Genomic DNA, 17,004 nt, shown 5'->3' with positions numbered 1-17,004 from the left:
TTCCTCTGGTACTACTACATCCCACTGATGCTTACCTCGAAAGTTGGTTGACAAGTTATCACGCTCTCCTCCCATGGCAAAAACATCTAGATTATTATTTCTAAAATTTGACAATTGGCACACCAGGTGTTTGTCACCAGAAGAAGTCCCAGGGGTTCCTGGAGCAGGGCCTCAACTCAGTGGGGTTCTTGACATATGTGATATAAAGGAATTTCAGCCTGCATCACAGATGCAGAGACACAGATGTCACAGGAAAGCAGGGAGCTGAAACTCCAAACCTTTGCTCTGTGTTTCGATGAAAGAAAATTTTAAGTCAGACACTAAAAGTCATGCAAGAGAACTTTATTACAAGTGAGATGAAAGTAAAGTAAAAGCAAAGTGAGGCTTAAGCAGAGAACACTCTGGAGAGAGAGTGGGCCATCTCTGAGCAGAGAACAACAATGGAGACAATGCTGTCTCCAAATTTATTACTGTTTGATGTTAGGAGAGCTGGGTACCACCTTCTGTACTCTTTCCTAATCAGGTGTTCAACTCCTCCTTCACATCCAACGATGGGTTTCTGACCTTAGTTGTTCCTCTCCAGAACTGTCATGGTGGCCATCCTATTTAAGGGGGTTTCATCTACAAGTTAATCCCATGTTAATGTGAGCACTGGGGTCAATAGCTGGTCAGAAGTTACCTTAGCGCACCTGTGCTACTAAAGGAATCTTCCTTCCCAGACAAATGGAGACATTTTAGCTATAATTCCTAGTTTTACATCAACATCAATGAACCCTCTCAAGAGTTAGTCCCATTAGGGGCTGTGGCTGTAGCTCAATGGCAGAGCACTTGTTTAGCATGTGTGAAGCATGGGGTTTGATTCTTAGCACCACATAAAAGAAAAAAAAAATATATATATATATAAAATAAAGGTATGCTGTCCATCTACAACTACAAAAATAAAAAACAGAGTTAGTCCCATTAATCCTTTTCTCTTGACATGATTTCCAACTAGCTCCCTTGCTTCTGTTTATTTTCTACAGTTAGTTACCACCCTTTTCTTTCTTGTCTACTTTGGAAGTAGTTTAAAGAAGACCATAAAGTGATTTAAAGAATACTTGTGAACGTGCCTGCATTTCACTGCTCATTGCTAGCTACTACCTGATGCAGGGACTTATTTAAGAAAAGCAAAGATGCATTCAAGGGAGAATGCAGGCCCTCTCAAGAGAGACACTTTTGGGGTTCAAAGAAAGTTGGTGAGGGGTGGGCATGGGAAGGTAAGGATAACATCATTCTGATGATCACAAGGTGGTTTATGGTGTCTAGTCCTTCGCATGGTGTTATTATCTGATCAGCAGATGATGTTGGAGAATCCCCTAAATTATAGGTTTCTTAAAATATTGTATCTGTTCTTTGTTTAATCTAGTCATTATGTAAGCTAATGAACAGTGTCCAAGGTAATTTTCACAAGTGGTGAATTTCCAGTAACTCTTAAAATTTACAGATTTCCCAGAAATTTGGGAGTGAACTAACTTGGGGAGTGACAGGACTGGAAAGGTACTTGGAACTTAAGATTAAAAGTATATTTGTGTCCTTCCTTTTGACTTTTTTTTTTTTTTTTTTTGGGGGGGGGGGGGGGTGGGCGGGGCGTAATGGGGATTGAACCCAGGGGGTGCTCTCCCACTGAGCTCTACCCGCAACCCTTTTTATTTTTTATTTTGAGACAAGGTCTTGCTAAGTTACTGAGGCTGGTCTGGAACTTGGAGATGCTCCTGCCTCCCCTTTCTGACCTATTCATTTCTTCTATCCTACCTCGGGTCTACTCCCTGTAGGTCTACGTCTACCTGCACACAGTGGAGTGACATATACTTCACACCCGTCCCGCCTGTGGCGGGCTCCGCTTTAAACTGCTGTTCTAGGAGGATGCCTCCGCACGTTTCGGACATCCACGCGCCATGCTTAACCTTGTTGCGTATTAAGACGGTACACAGCACCACTGCAGCAGTCCCTATCTGTGTTCTCTTTTCAGCACCTGTCCTTCTGTACCCGAGTTTTAAGAACTCAGCACCAAGTCTGGATGCCCAGTTAGAGCTCACCTGCTCCAACTAGGCTGAGAGTTGCACACGCGAGCTAGCACGTGTCGACCAGAGGGCGAGTTGCCTTGGCAACTGGCGCTCCCGCAGCCACTAGGACGCCTGGAGATGACGCCATCATCTGCGCCCGGGCGGGGACCGCCCCTTGAGGCTGCCGCTTTCCATGGGTCGGCCAGAAGACCGAGGCAGGCTTCGCCCAATGGGGGGCGCCGCGCGGTTGAAGGCGGGTCTGCGAGTGTCTGAGGCGCTGGGCCGGACGGAAGCTGGCCTCCTCGGCTTAGCAGGGCGCGCGCAGGTGCGCGCAGGTTTGTACAGGTAAGCGCCCGGGGCTGCTGCGGGGTGCCTGCGATCTGGTCCGCGCAGGAGATCAGCATCCTGGGCGCTGGCCCCTGCACGTGGGTTTTCGGAGGCCTTGCCGGCGTCCGTGGAAGGGTTGGCTGGCGGAAGAGGACGAGCGGAGGACTCGCTGGGTCCAGGCACCTGCCTGTCTTGCGGAATTGGAGCTTTGTGAATCCTTGCTGAGGCTCTTCGGCGCTCCCTTTCTATCATAAGCATGTTTTGCATTTCCTTCCGCCATCCATTCACTTCATTTAAAAACGTTCCGGATTCATCGTGTGTGTCGATATGGCTGAAAATGCAGTGAACGAAACACAAAACCTCGAGTCTGGTGAACTATGTTCTAGAGGGAAGAGACAGAAGAGGAAGACCACGTACCGGGTGGTGATATATACCATGGAGAAAAGTCACGACAGAGATATGGAAAGTGTAGAGGCGGAGCAGGTTAAGGAGTGAGACACCTTGGTAGCTTCTCCAGGCATTGGAAACATCAAGTGCTGGGGGATCAGCAAGGAGCTCCGTGTGCCCAGGGCCAAGTGAAGGAAAGAGAAAAGAGTAGTTGTGTTGAGTGCAGTTTGATCACGTGGGACCCTTCAGCTTCAAGGAGGACTTTAGCTTGTAGTGGAAGGGGAACCTCGGGAGTTTTCAGTCAGGTGAGATGTAATCTCACTGAGGTGTTTTGAAATCATTCAGGATGGGAAATCAGCTGGAGGGATGAGGGCAGAACTGAGATCTGTAGCAGGCTGTGAGAGATAGTAAAATTCTGGATGCTTTTGAGCCAACAGGATTTAGGGGTGGTTGGATTTTTGTGTGAGAAAGGATGAGGAGTTGTAAGTGGCACTGAGGTTGCACCTTGAGCTAAAATCATCTGGATTTCATCAGATGGCTATTTATCAAGAAGACAAGACACCTTGGGGAAGATCAGGTTTGTGGAGGATGATCAGGAGCTTTGAGTATCCTGAGTGAGTCTTGACATGATATGTGTGTGGGTGTGATGTGTAGGTGTACATACAGTTACATGAGTGAATCGGCAGTGTAGTGCAGAGAGACATTGCCCAGAAGAAACCTCTAATTGGAGAAAGCTAGAAGCCACCAATATCTAACTCTTATTTGGAACCATATTGCTAAGCAAGATTGCAAAGGCAGTAAGGAAGTTGAATCCAGAACCCAGAACTTTCAGAGTTCAAGATCAGGGCCATCAAGAGACAGCAAAGTGTTGCTGTCCTTGCTGGAAAAGTAGAACATGCATGCCAAGAGAGGGGCTGGGATCAACTGACACACGCTGCTGAAAATCATCAATGGGACTCAGCCACATGGGTGCGATTGTGGTGAAGGGGCTGGGGAGAGGGTGCAAGAGAGGACAGGAGTTCCTGAGAAATTCAGTGTGCATTGAAGGGCCAGTGGAGAGCAGAGAGTGAGATATGGGAGGTCATAACTGGTATGGTAGAAGGGAAGAGCTAATGATGCAGGAGAGGGGAGAATTGCTTAAAGTCGCTGCCTTGAGGGGTAAAGGGGAGGACTCTACTCAGGTAAAGGGGTTGACCTGATAGGAACACGGACATGGTGGCTGGATGGGTGATGTGGGAGCTTGCGGAAGTTCCTTAGGATTTTTTTTTCTGTGTTCTCGGTGATCCAAAACTAAGGTCATCTACTGGGAACAGAGATGTTGGAGGTATGAGATTAGGAGTATCGAAGGAAGGAGTCAGTCTGGAGAGAGGTCGGAATAGAGAGGTGTGCAGTCGCTGTGCAGCACTGACAGTCCCCTTGAGTTTAGAGCTTCTGAATTTTAAACTAAGACTCTTCAGCCTAAGTCTGTGGGCTTTCCAACTCAGTGGAGTTGCAGGCTTGGAATACACGGGCAGGCAGGTCCCTGAGGTGGGGTTTTTGCAGGCAAGTGCCCTGAAGGGAGAAAGCCACAAGGGGAGTTGAGAGTGTGGGGGAGTGATTGAATGAGAGACCATGGAAATTACATTTTGGAGGTGAGAACAGAGAGGAGTGAGGGACATTGAAATGCAGTAGGATCAGTGAATTGCAGGTCTTGGTAAGGTTAAAAGATTATTGGATTCCAGGGTGCCAGCTGGAGAGATAGGAGGTGGGATTGGCAGTGGAAGCTTGGCATTGGGATGGTGGTGGGCTTGGAGTGACTGTGTAAGAGTGTTCAGATAGGCCCCAAGAGGGAGGAGATGGAGCAGCGTCCATGGGCAGAATAGCAGAGGCTGGAGGCCACTAATCTAAGCAGGCCGTTCAGAGCATGGCCTAGGCATGGGTCAGCGTGGGTCAGAACAGAGCCACAGTCCAGGTGTGGGCGCTGCCATTCTGCTCCTGGATTCCATGCACTGAGCAATTAAAGATCTGTGGGCTTAGGTTGGGCCTTTGACTGGTGGGTTGGGAGGTCCCCTCTAGAACTGCCCAGACCACAGCTGATGCCCCTGGCAAGAGGCAGCAGCTGGGTCTGTGGGTGGTCTTTTCAGGTTTAAAAGTTTGCCTGATGTTTTCCTGTAGCTGATTTATCTCATCAGGATCCTGTGAGATGCTTTTCTACTTGGCGACCTGCAGCTTTGCCTGCATGTGCCAACCCGACCACGGGCAGTGTGGCCTCGGCAGCTCTCATCTTCCCGTGCTTGCTCAATCCGGCCTGTCTGACTTTCTACTGTGGGAATTGTGTCATTTGCTGTTTGAATCTTTGAGCTGTGTCTTAAAACAATTCTTTTCTTTGGCTTTTACTGTAGAAATTACAGAAGAGCATACGAAAATGATAAACATTCTTATAATCCGACCCCTAAAATGTTCATATTTTAGTGTATTCCTTTTAGCTTTTTTCTTTATGCCACATTGTCTATAATTTTTCTTACAAAATGAGTCATACCATATTCCATAGATTAATATTCGATTTTCCTTTATATTGTATTATGAGCACTTACTCACGTGACTGATGTTCCTTGAGATCACAGGTGTTAATGGTTTTGTTGGAATATTCCTTTGCACAGAGGAGTCATTCATTTACCCAGCCCGCTACTGTTGGACAATTATGGTGTTTTCAATTTTTTAATATTAGAGATAGTGTTGCCATTATCATCTGCGTACATATAAATCTCTGTCCATGATTATTTCATTAGGATGAATTCCTAGCAGTGGAATTACTGGGCCAAAGCACTTGATAAATGTTATAAAATTGTCATTTAGAAAAGATGTACCAATTTATCCTCCCATTAGCAGGGCATAATAATGCCCTTTCTCCCTGTTCTCTGACCAGTACTATACATGTAGTTTTAAAAAATTTATGTAAAAAATTTATTTTTTTTGTTTATATATATATATAATTTTTTTTTTTTTTTTTTTTTTTTTGCGGTACTGGGGATCGAACTCGGCCTTGTGCTTGTGAGGCAAGCACTCTACCAGCTGAGCTATCTCCCCAGCCCTTTTGTTTATATTTGATACTGGGAGTTGAACTGGGCTACATCCCCAGCCCTTTTTATTTTATTTTTTTGGTACTAGGGATTGAATCCATGGGCACTCAACCACCAAGCCACATCCCCAGCCCTTTTTATTTTTTATTTTGAGACAGGGTCTTGTTAAATTGTTTAGGGCTTGCTGAGTTGCTGAAGCTGGCCTCAAATTTGCCATCCTACCTCAGCCTCCTGAGTAACTGAGATTACAGGCATGTGTTACCATGCCTAGCTAAAGTCAATATTCTTCAACCTATCAAATTAGCTGTCACATATGCATGTAACTGAAAACTCACATGGCACTTGCAGACCAAAGTCACTTTGGAGGCAAGCACAGTTCAATGTTGCAGCTGTTTCTACTGGGATTACTTCCATATTTCTAAATAATATGCTTGTAGTGTGGTTATTTGCCAATTTCAGAATACTCTATTGATTTTCTACTCTGATGGGCAGGTGTGCCTGTTTCCGCATCTCACGCCAGCTGCATGGGTCACAAGGGTGAGTGGACTGGTCTGTGTAAAACTGTCAGGGCCTTGCCTTGGTGAAGCCTCTGAATGCTAATTCCTGTAGCAGTTTCAGTTTCAGTGGTTCTGAGGGTTGGCTTCCTTAACATCCTGGACCCTCTCTAAATCCTCCCAACCACCAAAAGAGGGGAAATCTTGGGTTTTCAGTTGCTCTACAAAAATTAATCCAGCCACTGGGAATGGCACTGATCAAGGGTGGCACGCTACTCAGCCGCGGTGTAGCCATGACGTCAGCCGTGGCCGGGAACAGACAGCCCACTTTAAGGGCACAAGGAGCCTTCTACAACAAGTATCTTAGCACATGTATTTTCCCCTGTTTCTATCGTTCGTATTTTTTTTAAAACAGCACTTGAACATTATATTTTTAAATTTATGGTAACTGGAGAGATATTATAGTTTGTTTTTGTTTTTTTAGTGTATTCATGGGGTTGTGCAACCACCGCCAAAATCTAACTTTAGAATATTTTCCTCCTCCCAGAAGACATCCTGTCCCCACTAGCAGTTACTGACTGCTCCTTCTCCATAGCCTGAGTAGCCACTGGCCTTGTCTGTCTCTGGTTTGCTTATTCTGAGCACTGATGCAGGTGGAATTGTGTAACATGTGGTCTTTTGTGTCCGTCTCCTTTCACTTAGCATCATGTTTCAAGGGGACATATTTTGTAGATGTATCAGTATCTCACTTTTTGTGGCTGAGTAATATTCCACTCTGGACACACTATAGTTTGTTTATCTACTTGTCCATTGGTGGGCATTTAGGTTGTTTCCACCTTTTAGATATTATGAGTAATACTGCTATGAACATTAGAATACAAATGTTAATGTGGATGTGTTTATTTCCTTTGGATATGTACCTAGGAGTGGAATTGCTGAGTCATATGATAACGGCATGTTTTTAACTTTCTGAGGAACTGCCAGACTGTTTTCCAAAGTGTCTCTGCCACCTACACAAGCAGCGAATGACAGCTTCAGTTTTTCCAAATTCTCAGCAATGTTTACTTATTACGTCTTTTTTTCTTTTTCTCCTTTGTGGTGCTGGCCTGGACCCCAGTGCCTGGCACCTGCTAGGGAAGCGCTCTGCGTTGAGCCATCTAACCCCATGTTGCCATCCTATTGAATGTGAAGTGGTATCTCTGATTTGCATTTCCTAAATGACTAGTGAGGTTAAGCCTCTTTTTCAGGTCTTCAGTGTGTACTGAAAACCTTTGCTCTTTCTAAAATTGAGTTATTTGCCTTTTATTATTGAGTCGTAAGAGTTCTTCATGTGTTCTGGATTCACGCGTCTTGTCAGATGTGTGATGTACAAATGCCCTCCCTGATGCTGTAAATTGTCCTTTTTACTTTCTTGCTGGCATCACTTGAAGCACAGAAGTTTTAAATTTTGCTACTTATGTTACTGAGAAACCTTTGCCTAATCTGAGGTCATAAAGATTTATATCTGGGGCTGGGGTTGTGGCTCAGTGGTAGTACACTTGCCTAGCATGTGTGAGGCACTGGGTTCGACCCTCAGCACAACATTAAAAAAATAAACTTATTATATCCATCTACAACTAAAAATATTTTTAAAAATTTAAAAATAAATAAAGATGTTGTATCCAACTACAACTAAAAATATTTTTAAAAATATTTATATGTATGTTTTCTTCCAAGAATTTTATGTTTAGGTCTTATATTTATGTTTTTGATCCATTTGAGTTCATTTTTGTGTGTAGTGTGAGGTAAGGCCTCAAATTTATTGTTTCATGTGTGGCTATCCAGTTGTCCCAGCAGCATTTGTTGAACATGTTGTTCTTTGAATTGTCTGGCCACCCTTGTTGAGACTTGAGAGTCAGTTGACCAAGATGAAAGTAAGTATTTTCTAGAAGAAACATTTGGTGTCTCTGAGTTATGAGTTATCTCTTAGAACTGTTAAAAGAAGTCACTCTATAATATGGAAAAGTCTTTTTCTTTTTAGCAAATAGACTTAGTGATTAAAGTTTTTAATGATAACTTACAGAATGAATATAGATTTAACTTTTATAGTAACTGGTGTGTAAATATTTGCTGAACTTATTTCTCCAACAAGGTAATGGGCTGGCTCCCTCCTTTGTGTTTTCAATGTCCCTATGTCAACAGTCTCTCATTCTTTCAAGATATCTTATTACACAGTTAATTGAAATTTGTAGCCTCTGGCTTCACATACTTTTTAAAGATAAGGCTTAATTAAGGAATACGGAGCTTGGAATTTTCTGGCTCTGGAATAGTAATATTCTCAGTGTGCTGTAATCAGACAGACCCAAATGGGACTGGAAGTCCTTGGTGCTGGCTCCCCTTGTGACCCACCCAGGTCCCCCTTATGCTCCCCTGACTTTCTCTCATGTAGAGTGGTATTTGACCCCAAATCTGGTCTTTAGGGATGCTTGCTACTTCTGGGCACTTTTTCATTATGATCATCCTCTTTTTCTTTTCCCTCCCTCCCTCCCTCCCTCCCCCCCCCCCCCCTCCCTCCCTCCCTTCCTTCCTTCCTTTCTTTGGCGGGTGGTGGTGGTGGTGGTGGTGTCTGGGGATTGAACCCGGGGCCTTGCATAGCGAGGCAAGTGTTCTTCCACTGACTATGCTTCCAGGTCACCTTCCTGTGACCCCGCCCCTTTTGCATGGCAGTTCTCATCCTTGACATGGTATGTATTTGTCTCCCCCATAGGAACGCGGGTTTCATGTGGGTAGGGGTTCTGGGCTGCTAGTTTCTACTTCTCCCTCCTGGAGGCAGTGGGTCCCCGCTTCAGGTCCCAGCAGCAGCCATCGACTTCCTGAAAGGCCCAGGGCTCTCCCCTTCCCCATCCTAGGCATCCAGGCTCTGGCACCCTCAGCCATTTCTCTTGGTTCCCTCGTCACGTAATCCCATGGAGGGAATTGATTTTACAGTTGTGGACTTTTTCTGTTATACAGGTGTAACTGCTGTGCGGGAGGAAATGGGCCTGCTAGGCACATCCCTCCTCTCACATCCCATATTTCTTGCTTAAGTCCTCACGATTGGCCTGGTCGGAGGAGATGCCCCAGGCTCCTGGTGATCCCAAAGCCCTTCCACCTGTGGTTGGTCAGGCACCTGTGGTAGGGTGGGTGACTCGTCCATAGCCTGTTCAGGAATATGAATTAGTTCAGAATTGTAGAAAATAAAATTGACCCAAATTTTTAAGGGAAGATGCAAATTTCACCTGTTGGAAAACTGTGATCTTGTCACTAAAAATGGTATTTCTCCTAATTTTAGGAACTTTATTTTCATGTGAGGTCAGAAATATGGAATATGGGACTGGGATTGTAGCTCAGTGGTAGAGTGCGCAGGCAGCATGTGTGAGGCACTGGGTTTGATCCTCAGCACCATATTACAAAATAAATAAACAAATAAATAAAGGTATAAAAAAGATTGCTATCTTAAAAAAGAAAAAAGTGGAATATGCAATGTATGCATGATTGCAGCTATGCCAAGAAAAAACACCCAGAAAATAGAAAGGAAACATACCAAAATGTTAAGTTTGGTGATGAACTAGGAGTTTGACTTTTTTTTAAAAAACACTTACATATATAATATTTTTGAAATATCTTTGTAGTCTCTTATAGTAGGAGAGTGCTCTCTCCCCTTGTTTAAAATATTATCTGGCTTGAGCCTCTTTTTTTTCCTATGGATTTAGCAGTGTGCTTTCTCTGTTGCAGGATGGCAAAACAGAAAAGAAAAGGTCCCGAAGTAACAGCGAGAAAGAGCAAAAAAGTAAAGAAGGCCTCCACAGAAGAGACACCTCAGGCACCTGAAGCCACAGCAGACAGAGAGGAAGCCAGCCCCAAGGTAAGGCCACCAGGGCCTCTGTGGAGCAGAGGACCACAGGAGCGCCTGCTGAGAGCAGTTGCAGTGTGAGGTTGGAGCATTGTTCCTGCCTCACTTTGGCTGCCCCACCTGCTGACCTCTGGGTCAGGCATCTGTTTTACATCAGCTGTGATGGACTAGATTGGCCACAGCAGGCCCAGGGTGATGGGACCCTGCAGCTGGGCTAGGGATATGCTCCCCTGAAGAAAGGGAGAGTGCCCCCCACCGGGACAATATGCGGTGGGGCCTGGAGAGCTTGTGCTTAAAAACTTACGACTGAAATGTTCGTGTCTAGCATTAACACTGCAGAGAGTTTGAAAATCAACTGTTAACATCCCTGTTTGAACTGCATGCAACAGATTATAAATAATTGTGATTTGAATACCAATCAAGACCAGGCATGAACAATCTCTTTTCCTAGTGTATTTCTGCTCTTCATCCTGAAATCTTTTCTGCCACAAAAATATGTGTATACCTTAACTTTTGAAAAATCTAAAATTTTTTGTTACTGTAAGTTCTGAGTGTTGAAATTTTACTTCTATATAGGGCTGTCTTTATTTAGTAGTTTGCATTGATCAAAACAGCATAACATATCGCAAATTTGTCAAATCAGTCAGTGTAAAACATAGCGTGGTTCAGCATGCGTTACATGGTGACATGCCAGGCTTCTCAGAGTGTTGCAGTTGGTTCATGAACCTTGATGAGTTTCGTGTTTGAGTGAGATAGGGTGTAATGTTGTTGTTTTTTTTCCCCTTGTTTCTCATTTCTAGATATAAATCAGTAATGGAATAGAAGTTTTGTTCTAGCAATGTTACACTTAATTCATTGAACCGAGACCACCGAGACCATTGGTTTTTTTTTTTTTTTTTTGGAACCAGGGATTGAACCCAGGGGTGCTTCACCACTGAGCTCACTCCACAGCACTTTTTTATATTTTATTAGAGGACAGAGTCTCACCAAGTTGCTTAGGCCCTCCCTAAGTTGCTGAGGCTGGCTTTGAATGCACTATCCTCCTATCTCAGCCTCCTGAGCTACTGGATTACAGGTGTGTGCCACTGTGCCCCACCTCATGAATGATTTTTAGGGACATATTTTGTTATATATATATGTGTGTGTTGTGTGTGTATTTATATTTTGTGCTGGGAAATTGAACTGAGGCCTCGTGTGCATGCTAGGCACACACTCTACCACTAAGCTGTACTCCTAGTCACAAAGTATATTTTAAATGTCAACCATTAAGTGACACTGATTAGGCTCTTCAGTTTTTTGGAAGGAAGGCTTGGCCGCTGCCTGACTAGTCAAGGGTTTGTTCACTTTGCAGCTGGCACCGATTTCAGACTGTCTTTGTGAGGGTGTCCCAGAGGCTCCTATGCCCTGGGGTGGTGCACCAAGGTGTGATTCAGGGTGGTGGGTATCCTTTCTTTTATAAAATGAGAGAAGGGCAGCAGGAAGGCAGAGCCCACCTGACTCCTTGACTGACACCTGATCTGGACATTCTGTCGCCTTCAGCAAGCCTGCATGGACAACTGGCCCCAGGGGGATCCCTGACACTGGAGTCTTGATGTTCTTAGGGTTGTGCCAGGACATCCAGTGAGGCAGCTCTGAGCCTTTGAGAGATGTGTGAAATAATGGGTACAATGTGTCTGGTAGCAGCACAGAATCTGTGGGCAGCATGGATGGGACAGGCGAGTGTGCCAGGAGCAGGTCACCACCACCTGAGGAGTGGGGGAAGTCCAGACCCAGGACCTCTGCGTGTCCTGGGCCATCTTTGGCTGTCTGCTCTGACATCTGGCAGCTGCGTGGATGCAAGACACCTGCATCATTTGCACAGGTCCCTCAAGGAACAGGGTAGAACTTTTCCTGTGTCTTACTCTGATTGGGCTCTTGTATAGCAGGTGGTGAAATTTGTTAAATTCCTGTTTCTCCAGGCCTCCTGTCTCCTGCTGAGGCCACTCGGGTCAGTTCTTTGTGGTTTCCAGATTCCAGGTGGAAGCAGGTTCCCTAGAGCTCCTGGAGTCCCGCATGGTGGTCCTGCCTGCTCCTTGCAGAGCCGTGGTCCTTCCTCATGATACTGTCCTGTATTGAGGCTCCTCCAGTTTCCTTAAAATGAGCTCTGTGCCATCACTTTGGAGGTTTTTCATATTGTTAAACTTCTCCCTTTCTTTTCTTTTTAATTTATTTTTATTGTACACAAATGTGATACATGTTGTTTCTGTTTGTACATGGAGTAACAGCATACCATTTGCATATTCATACATTTACATAGAGTAATGATGTTTGAGTCATTCCGTTATTTTTTCCCCTTCCCCCGCACCCCTCCCACCTCTCTTTTCCCTCTATACAGTCCCTCCTTCCTCCATTCTTGCCCCCCTTCCACCCCCCATTACATGTCATCATCCGCTTATCCGTGAGATCATTCGTCTTTTGGATTTTTGAGATTGGCTTATCTCACTTAGCATGATATTCTCCAATTTCATCCATTTGCCTGCAAATGCAAATAATTTTATTATTCTTTATGGCTGAGTAATATTCCATTGTATATCTATACCACAGTTTCTTTATCCATTCATCAATTGAAGGGCATCTAGGTTGGTTTCAAAACACTAGAAAAAATAGGGATAGTAGGAACATACCTGAACATTGTAAAGGCTATTTATGCTAAGCCCATGGCGAACATCATTCTTAATGGAGAAAAACTGAAACCATTCCCTTTAAAAACGGGAACAAGACAGGGATGTCCTCTTTCACCACTTCTATTCAACATTGTCCTCGAAACTCTAGCCAGAGCAATTAGGCAGACTAAAGAAATTAAAGGGATACGAATAGGAAAAGAGGAACTTAAGCTGTCACTATTTGCGGATGACATGATTCTATATTTAGAGGATCCAAAAACCTCCAGAAAACTTCTAGACCTCATCAATGAATTCAGCAAAATAGCAGGCTATAAAATCAACACGCATAAATCTAAAGCATTTTTATATGCAAGCGATGAAACAGCTGAAAGGGAAATGAGGAAAACAACTCCATTTGCAATAGCCTCAAAAAAAATAAAATACTTGGGCATCCAGCTAACCAAAGAGGTAAAAGATCTACGATGGAAACTTCTACCTTTCCTTTTGCAGCAAGCCTAAGGCAGGCCACTAGCCACTAGCAGACCCACAATACTTGGCTTAGTGCTTATGGCAAATATGGGCCAAGATTAAAATTCCTGCGTTAGCAGGGAGTGATCGATACCCTTTTTTGTTCAAGTCCAAATGATTTTTTAAAGTACATGATTTCTTTTTGGTTCTGGGAATGGACCCAGGGCCTCGCACATGCTAGACAGTGGCTCTACAGTGAGCGACATCCCCAGCCCTCATTGTTTTTTATTATTAAAATATATTTGATTAAAAGAAATTTGGAAAACAAGAAAGAAGAAAGGGTTTGGGGTGTGTTTCCTGCTAGTCTGTCTCTGCATGCTAGATCTTGGTTTGGTTTATAACATGGTGTTACTGATAAATTTGGTGCTGTGTTCAGTTTTCTGGCCACAGGTTTTGAGCTAGTTTTAGGCTCACCAGGAGCTGTGGGATGTCCCGTTGGCCTTTGTTGGGGGCCGCTGGCCTGTGGGAAGCCATCACTGACCAGCAGAGGTCGACAGCCACACTCCTGGAGGGAGTGCATGAGCCCAGGGCTAGTTCTCGTGCTGCAGGTGGCTTCTCAGTTTGGTCTTTGTGACTCTGTGCGGGGGATTGGAGGTTTGCACCCCAAGATCCCCCTCTTGTATTTCTGGAAGTCAGTATCCCAACAAAATGGGACCTCTCTTTCCTTAAGAATCCACGTTGGTCTCTGTCGATAAAATATTTCTTTACTCACTCTTCTGGTTCTCATGGGAAATTGTTAACAGGAGGCATCAGGCATGTATTTTAGAGAAAAAATGGAAAGCTGAGCCTATCTGTTGAAGATGGGGGGTCGTAAGGCCTGGAGAGCGCCATTCCACGTCACTGGGGAGCTGGTGGAAAGTACTGCGCTGGCCTCCTCCTTGTCCCCCATCAGGCTTCCGAGTGAACCTCTAGGATCTGCAGTGGAGAAGGGAGAGGCCTCTGTCCTCCTTGGACTACTGTGTTGTCCTCCCGGAAATGTCCATCTGGGGAGGTCCCTGGGCCCATGTGCAGCCACTTCCCACAGTATGAGTGCTCTGTGCTTGCGCCAGGACAGTTAAGTGTCCCCAAGTGCTGGAAACTTCATTGCCCCTTGGGAAGTGGTTTCCATGGAGCTTGAGTTCCCGAATCAGGCCTGTGGGCTCAGCTCGAGGAGCAGCCCTCGGGCCGCCTGGGGCTGCGGCTCTGCTGGTCCCTTGGTTTGGAGTCAGGCCCCTCAGCCCCAGGCTTAGCTTGCTCAGCGCAACTGTGCCAGAGGCCCTGGCAGGCCCTGCAACACTGGGGAAGCAGGTGGTTTGTGGTCCCTGGACAGGGGCAGAGATGCTCCCAAACGCCTTTACCCCCTTGTCTTGGTGGCTGGATTCCGATTGACTGGGTGTGGAACCTTGTACCTGCGGCTTCCCTCTTCCTCAGTTCTGCTTGGCAACAGAGTCATGGGGCCTGGGGTTGGAGTTTACAGGGCTCTGCTCTCCTGAGGACCGTCCTGGGGCAGTGGAGTCTCTGTGTCCGCTGTCTACCTTCTAAAGCCCTTCTAGTGAGCCTGACCCCAGGAGTTCTGCTTCAATTACTTTAACCTTTCCAGATCTAGTTTTAGATAACTTAGGTCTTCAGAAGAGGGCACCGGGCTGGGCCAGGCTGGCCTGCTCACATGCACTTGAACTGGTTGAAATGGAAGGAGGGTGTGGCTGTGATTGCGCAGGTCCGCTTCCCTCCTTGTCTCCCTCCTCTTCCTCCCTCCCCGTTTCCCCATTCCTTCCTTTCCTCCCTTTTCTTCTACGGTCTTTCACCCATCCTTCCTTCCCCCATCCACGTCCCTCCCTTCCTTCTGATCCTTCCAGAGGAGAAGCTGGGCATTCTGTTTCTGTCCTGGACCCTGAGACACATGAAAGGGAGGACAGTGTAAACAAGACTGTCATACCAGAGCAACAAGTGTCTGCCGGGTTCAGAGGGGCGTTGGCACTCTGCTGCTGTAAATATACCTCTGTCTGCCGAGACAGCGGGGGCGAGCTGGTGGGCAGGCGGCTTAGCTCAGGCAGCTGTACTCTCAGGCCCTGTGTTTGCCAAGTACTCTTCTTTGGAGATAGGGTCCTTACTGTGCCTGTTCAGATTCCCCCTGCCTCAGCAGGTCTGGTGTAACTGGGATTACAGGATGTGCCACCACGCCCAATTGTGTCCCTGTGCAGAGGTCCTGCAGTGTGGGGTTCTCAGCACCCTGAGGTGCCCAGAGCCCAGGTGTGGGAGCTATGCTGGTTCTGAAGACACGCAGAGTGGGCCACCTGCATAGTCACCTGCCAAGCTGGTGACAGAGGATGACTCACCGCTGCTGGGGCTTCCTGCCCTCTTGTTGTCCTCAGTCATGGTGGTTTAGAGTGCTAACTGGTGAAACTCCACGTACTATCTTCTTGAATGTCCCCAGGTGCTTCCTGGCATCTGCCTTCACACTAAATACTGGTGACCTGAATGGGAGAGCAGCTTAGATGTGGGGTCCATCTGTCCACCTTGGGAACAGCAGGCAGAAGTGCACCATGGAGTTTCTCCAGGAAAGGGTCAGTTATGTTTCTTTCAGGATGTGTGTGCAGTTGGTAAGCCAGCTGGTGTCCAGGTCCTATGTGTTTCCAGGGGCTCAAGAACTTGCCCTGTAGACTCTGGGCTGAGGCCGGTTGTGTTCAGAAGGGAAGAACTGCCCAGTTGGGACTGTGCTGTGGCTATTTCCCATCTTTGTAATCTTGAAAATAAGTTGGATTGAACTACATAGGCAGTATGCCTGCAAGTTTTTATAAAACCACCAAGGGCTGGGGATATAGCTCAGTTGGTAGAATGTTTGCCTTGCAAACAAGGCCCTGGGTTCAAACCCCAGCACTGCAAAACAAAAAAAGAAAAAAACCCATCAAGATGAGGGAGTGAACTTTATGACCTTGAGAATTTGCTCGGAGCCCAAATCCTTCACACCAAGGGCACGTGGCCTCAAGGATTGTTACTGTTCCCTGCGTTTGTCATTGCAGCCTTGGGGCGAGTGGTTAGTCTTTACAGACAGCTTCCTGGAGCCTGAGCTGCTTTCCTTAGTGAATTCCAACCTGCCCCCACTACTTCGTGACTCCTGAATCCTGGGTTGGAATTACAAGATGGTAGACTTGTAGGCTAAAGGAACTTAGAGATGGATTAATCATCTCACCTGGGGAACCAAGACCCAGAGACCCCTTAGTGGTTTCTGGAGGCATTAGGTTGGGAGGAGGTCTGGATCTCCCTGCTTAGTCACCTAATGACATTGCCGCCTATGTCTTCATTTTTCTGACTGAGTACACTCCACTGCATGGAGTTACCACAGATTTGTTTACCTGTCGACCAGTTTTGGGACTGAGTAATTTCCAGCGTGGGGTGCTGTGAACACGCTGTGGCCATCTCTTTAAGTCTCCCCATGAATCCCAGGACTGCATTTGCCGTACCGTGTGGTGAGTGTATGTGTGATTTCCTGAGAAATTGCTTGTCAGGTCCACAGCCTACTTGGGCCAGGGCAGGGGGATAGATTGCTGAGAGGACAAAGAAAGTGCCTGAAGCCAAAATGCAAGAGCTATGATTCACTGGGGAAAGCTTACAAGAGATGAGTGACTCCAAGAAGAGTTCAGTGGTGACAGGCTGAGCCAGTAGCACCTCTCTCTC

General features: G+C 46.0%; 1 protein-coding gene across 2 annotated transcripts in view; it reads left to right on the top strand.

The window, feature by feature from the left end:
* The first annotated feature begins 2,279 nt into the window (after nt 1-2,279).
* Nucleotides 2,280-17,004, top strand: part of CHLSN (cholesin) — a 155,433-nt gene continuing 140,708 nt past the window's right edge. For both annotated transcript variants that reach the window (XM_079120673.1, XM_079120669.1), the window contains exons 1-3: nt 2,280-2,387; nt 10,063-10,192; nt 16,645-16,796. The gene's annotated coding sequence lies outside the window, so the exon portion shown is untranslated. The remainder of the gene's footprint in view (nt 2,388-10,062; nt 10,193-16,644; nt 16,797-17,004) is intronic.

This window comes from Sciurus vulgaris (assembly GCF_902686455.1).
Source record: "Sciurus vulgaris genome assembly, chromosome: 18".
Lineage (NCBI taxonomy): Eukaryota > Metazoa > Chordata > Mammalia > Rodentia > Sciuridae > Sciurus > Sciurus vulgaris.
The sequence above is the reverse complement of the archived record's forward strand: the minus strand, read 5'-3'. Positions and strand labels throughout refer to the sequence as shown.